The 15,442-nt window shown below is 40.2% G+C and overlaps 1 long non-coding RNA gene across 1 annotated transcript in view; it reads right to left on the bottom strand.

Moving 5' to 3' along the window:
- Positions 1-7,223: 7,223 nt before the first annotated feature.
- The window catches only part of LOC131483102 (uncharacterized), a 360,023-nt gene continuing 351,804 nt past the window's right edge, over positions 7,224-15,442 (bottom strand). Inside the window, exon 5 of the long non-coding RNA XR_009247515.1 lies at positions 7,224-7,324. This is a non-coding gene — a long non-coding RNA (uncharacterized LOC131483102). The remainder of the gene's footprint in view (positions 7,325-15,442) is intronic.

A 15,442-nucleotide genomic window follows, 5' to 3' on the forward strand; every position in this document is an offset into this window, starting at 1 on the left:
GGCCATTGTATAGCACACTGCGATAAATCACTGCCTGTATTCCATGCAGGCACCCTTTCAAATCCCAGCCCCTCTTTGGAGCCATCTCCCTACTAACATACAGGGAGAACAGGAGAACAGTGTAAGACGGCCTAAGATCTTGGAACCCTGTAAGCATATGGGCACCCCAATGAAGCTCCTAACTTTAACCTGGCCTACCCTTGGCCTGAGGTTGCTTTTCGCAGTCCTCCTGGAATATCTCAAAGTTTGGTGACCAAGATCCCGCAAAAGACCACCATAAGAAGGAAACAACCAAGGGTCAACCAACCGTAGTGGGCCTAATAGTGAAGCTTATATGCAGGATGATAAACAGGAAGCCCAGACTGTTAGTAGCAGTAACCCGATTGGTTTCCGCCTCCCCCAACCCCATAGCCACCAATCAATTGACAGGGTTAGTTTGAGACACAATCCTTCCTGAAGAGAGCAATCTGCAAGCCCAACTTGACCAGCAGCCCTTAATTAGTTCCCTGATTTCCCCACTGAAAGCAGAGGAAAACTGCAAGCGGAGAAAACACCTGGTCCTGGGCCACCTGTCAGCCATCAGGTCAGAGCGGCGGCTGAGTTTGCCAAGACTCTGATGGCAAACCAAGAAGGCCCAGATCCACGGACAACTATCCACACTAGCCATTGTGGCCATTTGTGGAATAAACCATCAAATGGAAGTTTCTCTCTCTTTGTGTGTGTGTCTGTTGGTCCTGTCTCCACTTCCCTCTCTGTAACTGCCTTTCAAATAATGAGTCTTTTTTAAAAAAGAAAAAATCTGTTTTGTCCTGGCAGGATGGCTCAGTGGCTAAATCCTCACCTTGCAAGCACAGGGGTCCCTCATGGGCACCAGTTCATGTCCCAGCCACTGCACTTCCCATCCAGATCCCTGCTTGTGGCCTGGGAAAGCAGTTGAGGATGGCCCAAAGCCTTGGGACCCTGAGCCTGTGTGGGAGACCAGGAGGAATCTCCTGGATCCTGGCTTCAGATCGGCTCAGCTCTGGACCTTGTATTCACTAGGAGAGTGAATCAGTGGATGGAAGATCTTTTTGTATCTCCTTCTCTCTGTCAATCTGTCCTTCCAGTAAAAATATAAATAAATCGTTTAAAATCTATGATGTATGCTAAAGGCAGCAGAATCTCTGTCATTCTGCCATTTCAGAGGGTCTCCCATGGTCGCTCCAGACAAGTACGGACATTTAATTTTAAACACTATGGAGCCACTATGAGCATAAATTTGTAAAAATTAGAAATACAATTCTTTGTTTCATGTTTTTCTAGTGGAGGTGGTAATAAGTCTGCTTTAATAAGCAGGTAATATGTTTGATCAAAAATATCCAGGAAAACAGAATACTGGTTAAAGTACCCTGTTATCTTAAAAAGTGCCATTACCTAAATATCACATATGCACACTTCTTCCAAGGCTAACATTTTCCAAAGCTAACTTAGGTGAAGTTCATAAATTTTAAGTTGCCTATTAATTCACATGGCATCTTACGTTTAGGTCTAATGGTTTTCTTTGTTTACCACATTGAGTAACCCCCTGAAAATATATCTAACTCAAAACTGGAGAGGAAAAACATTGAATCAATATATAAAACTTCAAAAATCTCCGACCACTGTGAACATTTGCTGTAATTATCCTCCAGCAGGATGTGTTGCCATCTATTATTTTTGTTCATGACCTTTCAGCCAGTTTCCAATCCATGTGATTCTGTTCCCATCCAAGATAATAATGATTAATTTGTAAGTAAAAGTTCAAAATTCACTGTTTCAGATGCTTCACTGGAGCCCAAATACATGACGTCTGTTGTATCCTCTTCATCCAATTAGTTTTGTAATTATCAAACAAGCCAGTTATCATGGTCTGGGATGATTTGTTCATTATGGACCAAGCTGTTGAAGGCTCAAGAATCCGTTGTCTTCTAACTACTTACAGATTATCCTTCTAGATTTTCTGCCTTGTGTATTACTCTATCATTTGGTCATGACCAATATTTTACTTCTATAAGCCTATTAGTGAAGAAGAAAATTAAAAAAAAAAAAGCAAACAAACAAACAAACATGGCCAGCATGGTGGCACAAGAAGCTAATCTTCCACTTTGTGGTGCCAGCATACCAAATGGGCAGCTGATCCACTTCCAATCCAGCTCTGTGCTTATGGCCTGGGAAAGCACAGAAGGACCACTCAAGTCCTTGGGACCCCGCACCCATGTGGGAAGCCTGGAAGAAGCTCCTGGCTCCCAGGTTTGGATCAGTTAAATTCTGGCTGTTGCAGCCATTTGGGGAGAGAACCAGTAGATGGAAGATCTCTGTCTCTCCTCCCTCTGAAAAAAACTTGTCCTTCAAAGAAAAATAAATAAATCTAAGAAAAAAAAGGAAAGAAAAGAAAATGAAAAATAAAGTAACATGGGATCACTCTTGTAAATAATATAAACTTAAAGGAGATGCTATGGACTTTGACTATTTTGTTTCTTTAACTCAAAAATCGTTTTCTTAAGAATTAAATGGAGTTCATCACTACTCCTTTGTGAACACCTGTATTTTAAAAGGACAATGAAAGCAAACTAATTAGAGAAAGTGTGCTGCCTCAAACAACACATATTTCCCATCATGGCTCAGATAGAAAACAGTCTCTGTGGGACGCAGTGGAGTAAACTGAGAAGCCCTAGGAATGATTGTGCAAAATATGGTCAGATTAATTCATAACATTTATTTATATTATGTAATTAAGTATGAATATTAAATTATCAGTACTTAAATAAATGTGATGTAAAAAATGCTTTAAAAAGTTAAGAACACCAAATTTCGTGCTGCACCAACAGCCCATTCAAGACAATTATTGGTATAACAATAAGCAATAGTGTTGTGGGCTTTTTTTTTTTTATTGGAAAGGCCAATTTACAGAGAGAAGGAAAGACAGAGAGAAGTGTCTTTCATCCACTGATTCACTCCCCAAGTGGCCACAATGGCCAGAGCAGAGCTGATCCAAAGCCAGGAGCCAGGAGCCTCTTCCAGGTGCAGTGTCCCAAAGCTTTGAGCCATCCTCAACTGCTTTCCCAGAACACAAGCAGGGTGGGAAAAGGAGCAGCTGCGGCACAAACCCGCACCCATATGGGACCCCTGTGCATGCAAGGCAAGGACATTAGCCACTAAGCTATCGCACTGGCCCAAGCAATAATTCTAATATCAATAGCAAATGTACCGGCTTCCATTTTTATCATAATTAATCTGTTTAAATATACAAGGTAAATCCTAAAATACAGAAAGCTTATTCTCTAGTATACCTCCTATTGACATTTTCCGGTTTTTCAGCAAATATCCTTTACTTAAAAAAAGAAACCTAAATTAACAACACTCTTTAACCTTTGCTTTCTTTTATTTTTAAAAATTTCAGTGTTTCGTTTATCAGTTTTCTTATGTTTATTTATTTTGAAATTCAGAATTGCAGAGAGAGGGAGAGACAGACAGACAAAGATCTACTCCAGCCACTGATTCACTCCCCAGATGTTAAAATAGCCAGCATTGAGCCAGCTTGAAGCAAGAAGCCTGGCACTTCACCCACATCTCCCAAGGGCGTGGCACCAGCCCGAGCACTTGGACCATCTGCTGTTGCTTTCCCTGGGCCCAATAGCAGGGAGCTGAATCACAAGTGAAGCAGTCTGATCTTGAATCACTGCCCACGTGGGACGCCAGCATCTGCCAAGAGCTTTACACGGTACAACAGTGGCCTATTACTTTCAAGCTGTAATTGTCAAAATCTGAGAAAACAGGGATTCTCCTATTACATTTCCTTTCTGTTTGGAGTAATTAAACACATTTATAAAAGTTAATTTAAAAAATTTTGTAAATATCTATCCATGATTAAAATGCTTTTGTATCTTTCTTTCTCATGCCAAGCTATTGCTTTTAATGATGAAAACATGCATATACTTTGTCATGCTGAACTAACTCAGTAAGAAAGCACTTTTTTTCTAGCTGAAGGAAACTGTTATTTAAAAAAAAAAATCTGATTAACATTTGATAAAATTCCAGGCTGGGAATTGGCCACCTAAGGGCCTGACAATTTGAAACTTAGAAGATGCATACGAATGCTGCATTAATTGGTCATGGGAGCAGGAGGTAGAAGTATGAGTACAAAAAGAGGGAAATTTCATTTGATTTTTTTCCCAGTAAAATAGCTAATTTATAGAGAAATTCATGAAATTATAAATGAGGAACAGTGTGAACTTATGTGAACATGTAATTCACGTATAGTAACTCACGTGTAATTCAAGTATAGCGTCATTGGAACAGCACAGGAAAACCAAAAATCATGTTTTAACAGAAATTAATTGGTTGTAACACTTTCTATTGGATAAGTTTTGTTCTTTTTAAATTTGCTTACTGACTTTATCTATTCCCTTCAAAATTTAAATGAAAAACAGATACGAAAGGTTGCCCCTGAAACTCCATTTTTAGTATGTGTAGACATTATTTCATAAGAACTCCTTTATTTTTCAAAGCTTCTTTTCATTGTCCTGATAAGCACATTTAATGATTAAATATTTCTCATCCAAATCTCATCCAAAGTATTGGGACTAATAATTACATGAGTGCTCTGTATTCACTATGTGACAATATACATAGAAAATCCATTTTTTTCCATATTAATGCTAGCAAAGACAGCATGAAAATAAAGCTCTATGTCCTTGTATTTCTACCTCAAAGTATTACTTTTTATTTTCAACATGATAGGTGTTAGCTCCATGAATTTGTGTGTGGACCTCATACAAAACAGGGTTCATCCGAGAGGCAGAATGCGTAGGCAATATGTATCAAGCCAGTGAATGCAGGAACTGGTTTATGCTGTTTTGAGGCCAGGCTTGGCATGTCCGAAAGCCAGAGGGCAGGCTGGCCCTCCTTCTCAGGGCCTGCTGCTGCTGCTGTCCTCTGGAGGAGTTTCGTCACCAGGGAAATCTCAGCTCTGCCTTTCTTTCAATGGATAGGATTGGGACAAGCAGGTTACCTAGGACTTCTCTCACTCAAGCGGCTGTGGAACTTGGTCACATCCGCAGAATTCGTTTATAGGAACACCTGGATAACTGGAGGCTACAGTCTTGCCAAGTTGACGCTGGAAAGCAGAAAAACCTGAAGAAATGCAAGTGCTTCAGCTTTCCTGGCGGTGGGTAATGTGTTCACAGAGCACATGAACAAAAGGAGGTTGTTCATCTTAAACACACCATTTTGGGGGTGCATCATGTGTTTAAAGTCTGTATGAGTTAAAGCATCTCGTGTGCACTGTCATTTTGGTCATTTTAAGAATTCTGCATTACTGAAGGTTAATTTAGTAACTATCAATGTCAACCAGTTAATAAGGGTTAAAAATTAAGATATTTTAATGCCAAAGACTGATGTTTAAAAGCTGTCATCCTGGTTAGATATTTTAAGATAAAAGTTGGCATGAAAACATAGGGCGAAAGGAAATAGAAATATTCAAGTACATCATTTTAATAAAAAAGGTTCGACCTCATTGCCATGCATCATTCTTATTACAGCTTCTCCACTGACGTGCTCATCAGTGTCATTCCTCAACATTCTTGAGAAAATGTTGCAAGATAATATAGGATGTCTGAGGTAATGCTTATAAAGATATTATTGTTTGTGTCATTACAACAGACTATTTTGAAAGTTGCTAAAATTCATTTTAAGCTAACAATAGTAGGAAAAACAAGCTTTTCTCAGGTGCGACTGTCAAAACTTATGCTAAAATTATTATTGATATTTGTTTAATTTTATGAAGTGTCTGGGCCTGCATTTTAGAGATTTCTGTAACTGAAAAATAAGACTTCAGCTTTTTAGCATACGATAAATGATTCCTCCATGATCATTTCTGATTCTATCCGCTCTTATTTTGCTTCAGTACATAATTGTCTTATTTACATAGCTACATCCCTATCCATTGATATTTACAAGCCTATTTTGAATATAATCTAGTGTACAGAATTATATAGATATCACAATGAGAAACACAAAACTATATAAATAACAGAATATTGTTATCTCAAATATCCATGACTACTATTTAGATGAAACTATGAGCTTGGATTGTGATAGTAAACTCGACAGAGCATTTAAAAAGGAACCGCAAAGTAATTATTGCTTTACCAACCTACAAATTATACTTTTGTGACATCTTGACTAAAGCTAGCAATCTACTAAGACCTTTTCAGTGAATAAAAAATTATCCCTATGATTTATTATAGTAAACATCATTTTTTTGACTTAACGTTAACACTACAATGATAGCTGAAAGTTCTGAACTAACTGCCCAAAAGATAGAAAGAGGAAAGCGCTTGCAGAAAAACCCAAATAGAGTCCAAAGAGAAGAAAGTCCTCCCAAAAGAAAGAAAAATGAAAACAGATGGAGTGTCATCCTCCATTATGTTAGCTCATGCATGGTTCTTGCTAAAGAACAGACGTTCAATCTGCTTCGAATTATTTGTCACTTGGCTTCTTTATATTTCCATGCCCTATTTTGCATTTGTTCACTACTCATTGTGTTACACAATCTACATTTTGCAAAAATAACAATAATATATATTCTTACCAGGGATCGAAACATGCATAACCAAGTTTAGAACCTTCACAAAACCTGATGTTTTGAGCTTTTAAGCCAAACTTGGCTATTTTAAAGTTTTAAGTTCACTTGTTCTTGGCCCAGATGAATGTAAAAACCTAACACATAGGACTTTAAAAGGCTCATAAAATATTCAAAAAGCTTCTTACACATCAAATAACTCCTAAGACAGAACATTTTGATGAGTTTAGTGTAAATGAATCAGAAGCATATGGATTAAATTTACCTTAAAATACTCCTGGGCTTAAGAATTAAGAGAAAATGTGCTTGGCAAAACACATTTTGGGTTTTGCCTAACCCAGAACATTGGAAAAGTAGTTCAAGATGTTTGACAGACCCAAAACATGGCTGGGTTCACCCATCCCTAGTCCCCTGTGGTAATAGCACAGGACAGGCAGAGGCAAATTGTAGGTGCATCAGTCTAGTTCAGCTTTTGTCATCAGCATCCCAAACTGTTGGATATGTTGAATGTGTCTAAATCAAATTTATACTATGCGTTGTTTATATTCTCCACTTAAGGACTGCAGAATGCATGCCTTACATGAAGGGTGTGGCTCTATGTAATTATAGCAGTTTCCATGTACTCACTCAGCATAGAAGTCATAAGGCTTTTGCCTACCTGGAACGCAACAGAAGATACACAGAACTCGTTCTTGGATAGAATGAGAAGTTTGTAAATAACTCCTATATAGAAAATTGAGAAGAATGCTAGACGAGACTCAGCTTTTTTTAAAGTAGCATATACAATAATCAGTATAATTAGACTTTTTTTCCACTGTGATTTTCATTACTACATAAGAAATGAACAGCAAATATGTGCAAACCATTAAATGACGTGAATTTAGAAATGTATATAAAGTAATCTTTTATTCTTAATTCAGGAAATTCTTTTAAGGTCTAGATTGTTTTCCATTCGTATTTGGCTAAAAATTTTTGTTTATTTATTGACTTGAGAGGCAGAGCAACAGAGACAAAGAGAGATGGAACTCCCACGCACTGGTTCATGCTGCAGACACTTGCAATGGCAGGACTAGAGACACTCAAAGACAGAAGCCAAGAACCTAGTTCAGTTTTCCCATGGGACTGCAGGGGCCCAACTAGTTGAGTCCTAACCTGCTATCTTTCAGGAAGCAAGAGACTGAAATCAGGAGTGGAGATATGGCTCACAGTTAAGTATTCTGGCCAGCATAGTGCTTTAACAGGCTAATCATCTGCCTACAAGCATCAGTATTCCAGGTGGGGGCTGGTCTGTGTCCCAGCTGCTCCATTTCCCATCCCAGCTCCCCGCTTATAGGCTAGGAAAGTAGCGGAGCATGGCACAAGTGTTTGGGCTCCTGGAACCATGTGGGAGGCCTGGAAGAAGTTTCTGGCCTGGCTTCACATCAGCTCAGCTGCAATCATTACGGCCATTCGGGGAGTGAAGCAGTGGATGGACAACATTTCTCCCCCCCACGAATTTGTCTTTCAAATAAAACTTAAAAATCCAAAGCCAGGATCCTGGAGCCTCTTTCAGGCCTCCCACGCAGGTGCAGGGTCCCAAGGTTTTGGGATGTCACGTACTGCTTTCCCAGGGCACAAGCAGGGAGCTGGATGGGAAGCAGGGCCACAGGGATATGAACCGGCGCCCATATGGGATCCCAGCATGTTCAAGGCGAGGACTTGAACCGCTAGGCTACAGTGCTGGACCCCAACTAGATTTCTTAATAAGTATATTTGCCTACTTAATTTTTTTTTTACACTCAGATGAAAATTAAAACATTACTGGTCTATACGATGGAAATCTTGTATAAAAATGTGTAGATATGGAGAATACATCTTTTTTGTATAAAAGAGAATGTTCCCGTTGATTAATTCAATGCTTAGATATAACCACAGCAGCCACAGCCTGGCTGAATCAAAAACTGAAGCTAAATCCAGCTCTCCCACGTGGGTTGTAGGGACTCAGGCAGTTGAGTCACCACTTGCTGTTGGCTAGGCTCTGGGTGAGCAGGGAAGCAGGACGGGGAATCATGAGTCAGGGGGCATTCTACAATAGCTTTGTCTTCCATCAATCACGACTTTTAGAACCTCAGCAATGCCCAAGAAGTTTTTAGCATCCTACAGGAATGGCTTTAATCTCTTAGAATAAGCCAATGAGATTATTCACAACCTCTTGAGTTGCTCTCTCCTGTACGAATAACTCAATTATTCCACAGTTGACCAGGCTTGAGTATGAAAGATGTATGAAGGTAATTCATAATTGTCTTTCCTGAAAATATTTTACATTCACTGGGTGAATTAAGACAGTATAAGAAAGATATCTATAAGAGTAAGAACTCAAATAATTCCAACACAGAAAGGAAAAAAAAGTTTGGTTTCCTCGAAGCAAAATCTTAGAACTTAGGAGGCACATGCCATGTTAGCAGGAACACAGGAGCTAACAGTGTTACATACAGGAAAGATGCAAAAAATAAAAACCAGGCAAAAATCATGTTGATTAGTAGTTGAACAGAGATGTTAATAGGAATTGTTTAAATTGTATTCAGTTTATTTTGTCTAAAAAAGGAAGGATATATTTAACACATTTGGATTTGGTATACACAGATGCAAACAAACATGATGTTCATAACTTCTAAAACCCCTTGGGAAGTGTATTTCAAAGGGTCAGTGAGGATTTTCAACAACTGAGAAAACAAAATCACCAATGTAGAGTAACTAAAATGGATATATATATTCTGCTTCCAGCTAAACCAACAGTAATAAATAGGAAATATTAGCCACCAGATGTACATCCCAATGGCTAGATAAATTATCAGGAGGATTTGCTAACAAAGTGAGTTTCATTTGCTTGGTTGTTTATTTGCTTGTTTGTTTTGCGAGGTCAGATATACAGAGAGGAGGAGAGACAGAAGATCTTCCGTCAGATGTTCCACTTCCCAAGTGAGCGCCATGGCCGGAGCTGAGGTCATCCAAAGCCAGGAGCCAGGAACTTCTTCTGGGTCTCCCATGCTGGGCAGGGTCCCATGGCTTTGGGCCATCCTCAACTGCTTTCCCAGGCCACAGGCTGGGAGCTGGACAGGAAGTGGGGCTGCCGGGATTAGAACCAGCACCCATATGGGATCCCGGCAAGTTGAAGGCGAGAGTTTCTAATCATGAACTTCTGAGAAAAGGGTTCTGCCATCCTGATTGTTAACAAGCTATGCAAACAACTCATGAGCACTTCAACTTTTGAAAACCACTAGTTTAACTCCATTAGGATTCTTCTTGGAAATATGACAAAGAGAATTTTACAGAAAAGCGATGAGCATATATTTAAGAACAGGCTGGATCATGATCTGAAAAGATATTTGAATGAAAACAGTAATAATTTATAAAGTTCATGAAGTAAAAATTTTCCATATGGTGTTTTATATTTCAGGTATTTACCAGCTTTATATTACTATTCAATATGGATAGTTTAAATTTAATTTACAGATCAGACATTATGTTCTTAGCTCGTTACATTGTCTATTACTGCACACAATCCTAAAATGCCCAGGCTGCTCAACTGTCTAAACACATAGCATGTGACAACAGCTTTCATGAGGAAGTGAAATAATAGTTAAAAACCTCAGATAAAAAATAACCTTCCCCAACCAACGCAATAGCCTAGCGGCTAAAGTCCTCACCTTAAGCACACTAGAATCTCATGTGGGCGCCAGTTGTAATCCTGGAGGCCTAGCTTCCCATCCGGCTCCCTGCTTGTGGCCTTGGAAAGCAGTCAAGGACAGCTCAAAGCCTTGCAACCGTGAACCTGAATGTGGGAGACCAAGGAGAAGCTCCTGACTCCTGGCTTCAGATTGGCTCAGCTGTGGCCATTGTGACCACTTGGGGAGTGATTCAACAGATAGAAGTTTTTCCTGTCTCTTTTTCTCTCTGTATATCTGACTGTGCAATAAAAATAAATAAATCTTTAAAAAAATGACATCCCCTCACATTGCTGACATATGGAGCCAACGTTATCAAATTCTTTCAAAAATTTCCTAATGAAATTATTTCTTTCTAATTCTTCATTTTCTACTTTGGGCTATGTTTTGGTTACATGAAACAACATAACCAAATTTTATAGGAATCTGTTTTATCAAATAAATTAGACTTAATTGAAGTTAGGGTTTCATTTTTATTTCTGTATAGACCCAGTAATAATACAAAATTTAAATACATCTGGAGAATTGAAATAGGAAAATGTGTGGCATAATTACAGATACCATATTAAAATGCATATGCAAATTCTGAACAATACTAACTGTACAAATACAAAGAGCAAGGAATGCAAAATGACACGCTTGGGGTATTTGTACAGAAACAGTATCTCTCTTCAACCTGCTGTCCTGCTCAGGTCGGCTCTGTGACGCATTTTTCACTTTGAAAGGGCTGGGCTGCACACATGGATAAGACATGCTTTCTTCGCTGCCTTAACTCAGCATGTCGTACACACACAACCTAGGCCCATACAATTTTTACCTCTTTTCCTTTTGTCTGAAACTGGTACCTCTGCCATCTGAGCATACACTTCTACTTCTATTCCTACTGTCCTGAACATACAGTTTTTCTCTTAGTGTTTCATCCTCTCCTGTAACTTCCATTCCTCTCAAGGTGCTCAAACTTTTCTTCTGTCTAAAGTAAAATTCTTCCCCCAACTATAAGCAACTGCCTATGTTCCCTTGTACCTAGGCAAGTGTTACATTGCTGAAAGAAAGCCGCCAAGACTGGTGGGCATTCTGGGAATGGTTAATGCCCATTTTGTGCCAACTAAGCCAGCGTGCTAGCATAGTTGCCTATTCCATGATGGTGAAGATGATGATGTGGGGAAGGTGAGGGATGCTGGGATGGAACCCCAGGCATGTGCTGTGTTGTGGAGTGGGTACTGCAGATTTCTTGGGGAAGGGTTCTGGACATGTATTCGAGTGGGTGTCGCTGGACCTGCATGTTTGACAGGTGAGAAGTGACGTCAAGGGCTTCCATGGATCAGGCTACTGCATTTTTAGGTAGGTGAAGGAGAGCTGAAATGGAGTGGTTTAGAGGGGGGAAACTAGAGGACATGTCTGGTCAGCCCAAGGCATCCACCCATGTGGGAGGTCAGGCCTAATCTGAGCTGCATCTCCTGCTGCCCACTGGTGCAAGAGAAAGCTTAGAGAACCAAACCAGAGTGTGGGCTGTGCTGTGCTGGGCCAGAACACATGCTGGCACTTGCAAGATCCAGGCTAGGGACAGGCCTCATATGGAAACTTAGGGGGGACTCCCCTGCCGGACTGCAACTCCCAGTGTTGAGCACCAGAGCCAGGGAAGTGGGACGACTGGGCTAGGCAATGCTGTAGCACCCATTGATGTGCATGTGGGAAGGGCCTAGAGCTGTGCCAGCACCTGCTAGTGTTGGCAAGAATTAGAATGTGTGTGGGATGGGCTTAAACACATGCCTGCTGGGTCATATGAGAGCCTAGTTTGGAGCTGATCTGGGTTTGGGACTGGGCCAGGTTAGGCGAGGCTATTGTACCTGCCAGTGAGAGCCAGAACTGGAGGCCAGCCATGCCTGGGTGGGCAGCAGCACCTTCTGGCACTTGCAAGATCCCGAGCTAGGAACAGTCTTCACCATATGTGTTCCAACCTTAGAGTGCATATGTGGGGACCAAGTCTCCTCCATTGTTGATGCCTGTACGATGGATAGCATGCCCAGATGCACATGGGAAACTGACAGTCAGCTTTTCTAGGTAAGCAGAGGACATCAAGTGCCTCAACAGAGGATGGAAAGCAGATGGAAAGCAGAACAGGTTGAACAACTCTCCTGGCCAAGTTTTACAGCAAGTGCCGGGTGTGTAGGTGCACTAATATGGACTTTGTTAGCCCGTGAACCTTGGGAAGATTTTCTCAACCCTGGTGCAATGAGGCCAACAATGTGTGAGAACTATCAAACAACTCAATAACACCCTCAGAACATATTTCCCATATTAGGAACTCTAAAGCATCACTGAATGACCATCCCCCACCCCCAGGTGTTGATGCAATATGATAGAAAGAAGCAGTCCCCTTCCCTTTCCTCTCTGCAGACACAGGAGAAAAAAAAAAAAAAAAGAACTGACACATTTGTCCCTTTACACCTTGACCCTCTCCACCCAAATCAGAGGCCCACATGGGTGTGCATCTCTCCCAACTATGTAAATAATATTAAAAATAAAATTGTAAATTAAAAACAAAGAAGTAAAATTCTTGAAATTCACCTCCACTTAGTTATCTCCTATCCATTCTTTAACTCACTTGTAAACAAACTCCATCCCTGTTACGCTACTAAAATAATTCTTATGAATGTCACCAACTGTTAAAACCAATGAAATAAAGTATATAAATGTTTAATTCATTAATTTTGCTTTTGAAAAATTTCAAATGATAAAATTGCATAATTATAATTTAGCTGACTGTTATTAATTTAGAAAAGACAGTTCTCCATTTGTTTCTAGCATGAAGTCTGGCCAATTGTTTGGAGCTAACATTGTAAGAAGCCCTCTTATGAAACGCTAAATTACAAGCATACATATGTTTCAGGAAGAGAAATGCTTCCAGTAACAACAGCAGCCCCACATACTGAAGTATCAACATCATGAGAAAACAGCACCAGAGAGCACACTTGTGTGCCTCATCATATCATACTTGTTTAGCCACCAGGGAGACACCGGGACAGAGTGGTTAGCAGAGGAAACTGGACCAGGACAATTGCATTTCTGGATCTCTCATTCACTCCTTATATGCCTTTGGAAAAGCGGAGCCCTGAAAGTAATCATCTTTTTTCTTACAAGTGAGGATAGTAGCAGCATTCATCACAATTTTTAGGCTTAAATGAAACACCGGAAAATCCCTCATCACTAAGTTTGCCATATGGTACATGTTCAAAAAAACCATGCTGTCCATGGTAGCAGCAATAATTACAGCCTTAATGATGATTATTTCCATGATTATTACTCTCTGCTATGGCTAGTCACTAGGACCATGCTTAATACAAAACAATAACAATAAAACATAGGTAAGGCACTTAATAAATATCAGTTACTATTCTCTGAGGTTCAAAGGTATTATCTGTTCTTATCATCTAATATCCCGAGTGTAACTATTAAGATACTGAATGTTGGGCCCAGTGCAGTAGCCTAATGGCTAAAGTCCTTGTCTTGCACGAGCCAGGATCCCATATGAGTGCCAGTTCATGTCCTGGCAGCTTCACTTCCCAGTCAGCTCCACTTGTGGCCTGGAAAAGCAATCAAGGATGACCCAAAGCCGAGGGACCCTGCACCTGCATGGGAGACTTGGAAGAAACTCCTGGCTTCAGATTGGCTCAGTGGATGGGAGTGAACCATCAGACAGAAGATTCTTTTTTCTGTCTCTGCTTCTCTCTGTATTTCTGATTTTCCAATAAAAATAAATAAATCTTACCAAAAAAAAAAAAAAAAAAAAGACGGGCCCAGTGTGTTAACCTAGTGGCTAAAATCCTTGCCTTGCACATACCAGGATCTCATATGGGCACCGGTTCATGTCCCAGCTGCTGTACTTCCCATCCACCTCCCTGCTTGTGGCCTGGGAAAGCAGTCAAGGACGTCCCAAATCCTTGGGACCCTGCACCTGCAGGGGAGACCTGAAAGTTAATCCTGGCTCCTGTCTGTGGATCAACTCAGCTCCAGCCGTGGCAACCACTTGGGGAGTGAACCAGCTGGTGGAAAATCCTTCTCTCTTCTCTCCTTTGCTCTGTAAGTCTGACTTTCCAATAAAAAAAATGTAAATGAACATTGTTAGAAACATAGCTACTCAGTGTCAGATGAGAAAATTGAAATGCAGAAGGATAAAGCACACTGTCTGATCCTCACAGTCACAGGGGTGGGAAGAGCTGAGCTGGGATTTGACCTGAGGTCATCTCTTTCTGGAACTTGCACTTAACATCCCAAGAAAATCTGAAAGTTCATGATCCTGGGAAACATCTGCTAGCTTATTTGAAAAAGATTTATGTGGCATCATCATAATGCAGAGTTTTGTGTGTTGAGTGACATTCGCAGAAGCAAAGAGAATAACTTTTTAGGGAACAATGATGCAATGGTTTTGTTTATTTGCAATGGTTGCCATAGGCAGATATAGATGAAGACCACTGAAATGATCTGTGAACTATGAACAGGAGTTCTTTTAGGACAGAATGAGGAAGGGAATGCTAAGCAAAGGGGCAAGCGGTGGAGTGAGCACCAGAGGGAGAACACATAGCAGGGCAAGCGGTGGAGTGAGCACCGGAGGGAGAACACATAGCACCTTCAGGAACCGCACAATGCCTGGAACATAGAGTTGTGAGACGGAACAGGTGGGATGATTGGCAGAGGCCAGTTCATGGAAGACATCACATTCAAACTTCAAAATATGGTGCTTTACTGAAGGAACCTGTCATTGCAAACTTTTGAAAAAAAAGTGATATAAAAACGATTCTATTTTTAGCAAAACTTGTTCTAACAGGGAGTTTTGGACTTTATTTGTGGAATACATATGTAAATATATTTATATAAAATGTATATATAACAAATATATATATATATTTGTTCATGGAATATTATATATATAAAGAGAACAATCAGGAAACACTCCCAGTAATTCAATAACTCAGGACAGAAAATGATGATGAAACAAAATACTAATACCAGGAAAACACACATTATTTCTAGAAAGTTGGGTGATAGAAGACAAAAAAACTGTTAAGGGTGGAAAAAGAGGAAAAAAGGAGTCAGAATGATTCAGAATGTCCTGCTTGACTAAGAACCAAGCAAAGAT

The sequence above is a fragment of the Ochotona princeps genome, chromosome 23 (genome assembly GCF_030435755.1).
Source record: "Ochotona princeps isolate mOchPri1 chromosome 23, mOchPri1.hap1, whole genome shotgun sequence".
Classification (NCBI taxonomy): domain Eukaryota; kingdom Metazoa; phylum Chordata; class Mammalia; order Lagomorpha; family Ochotonidae; genus Ochotona; species Ochotona princeps.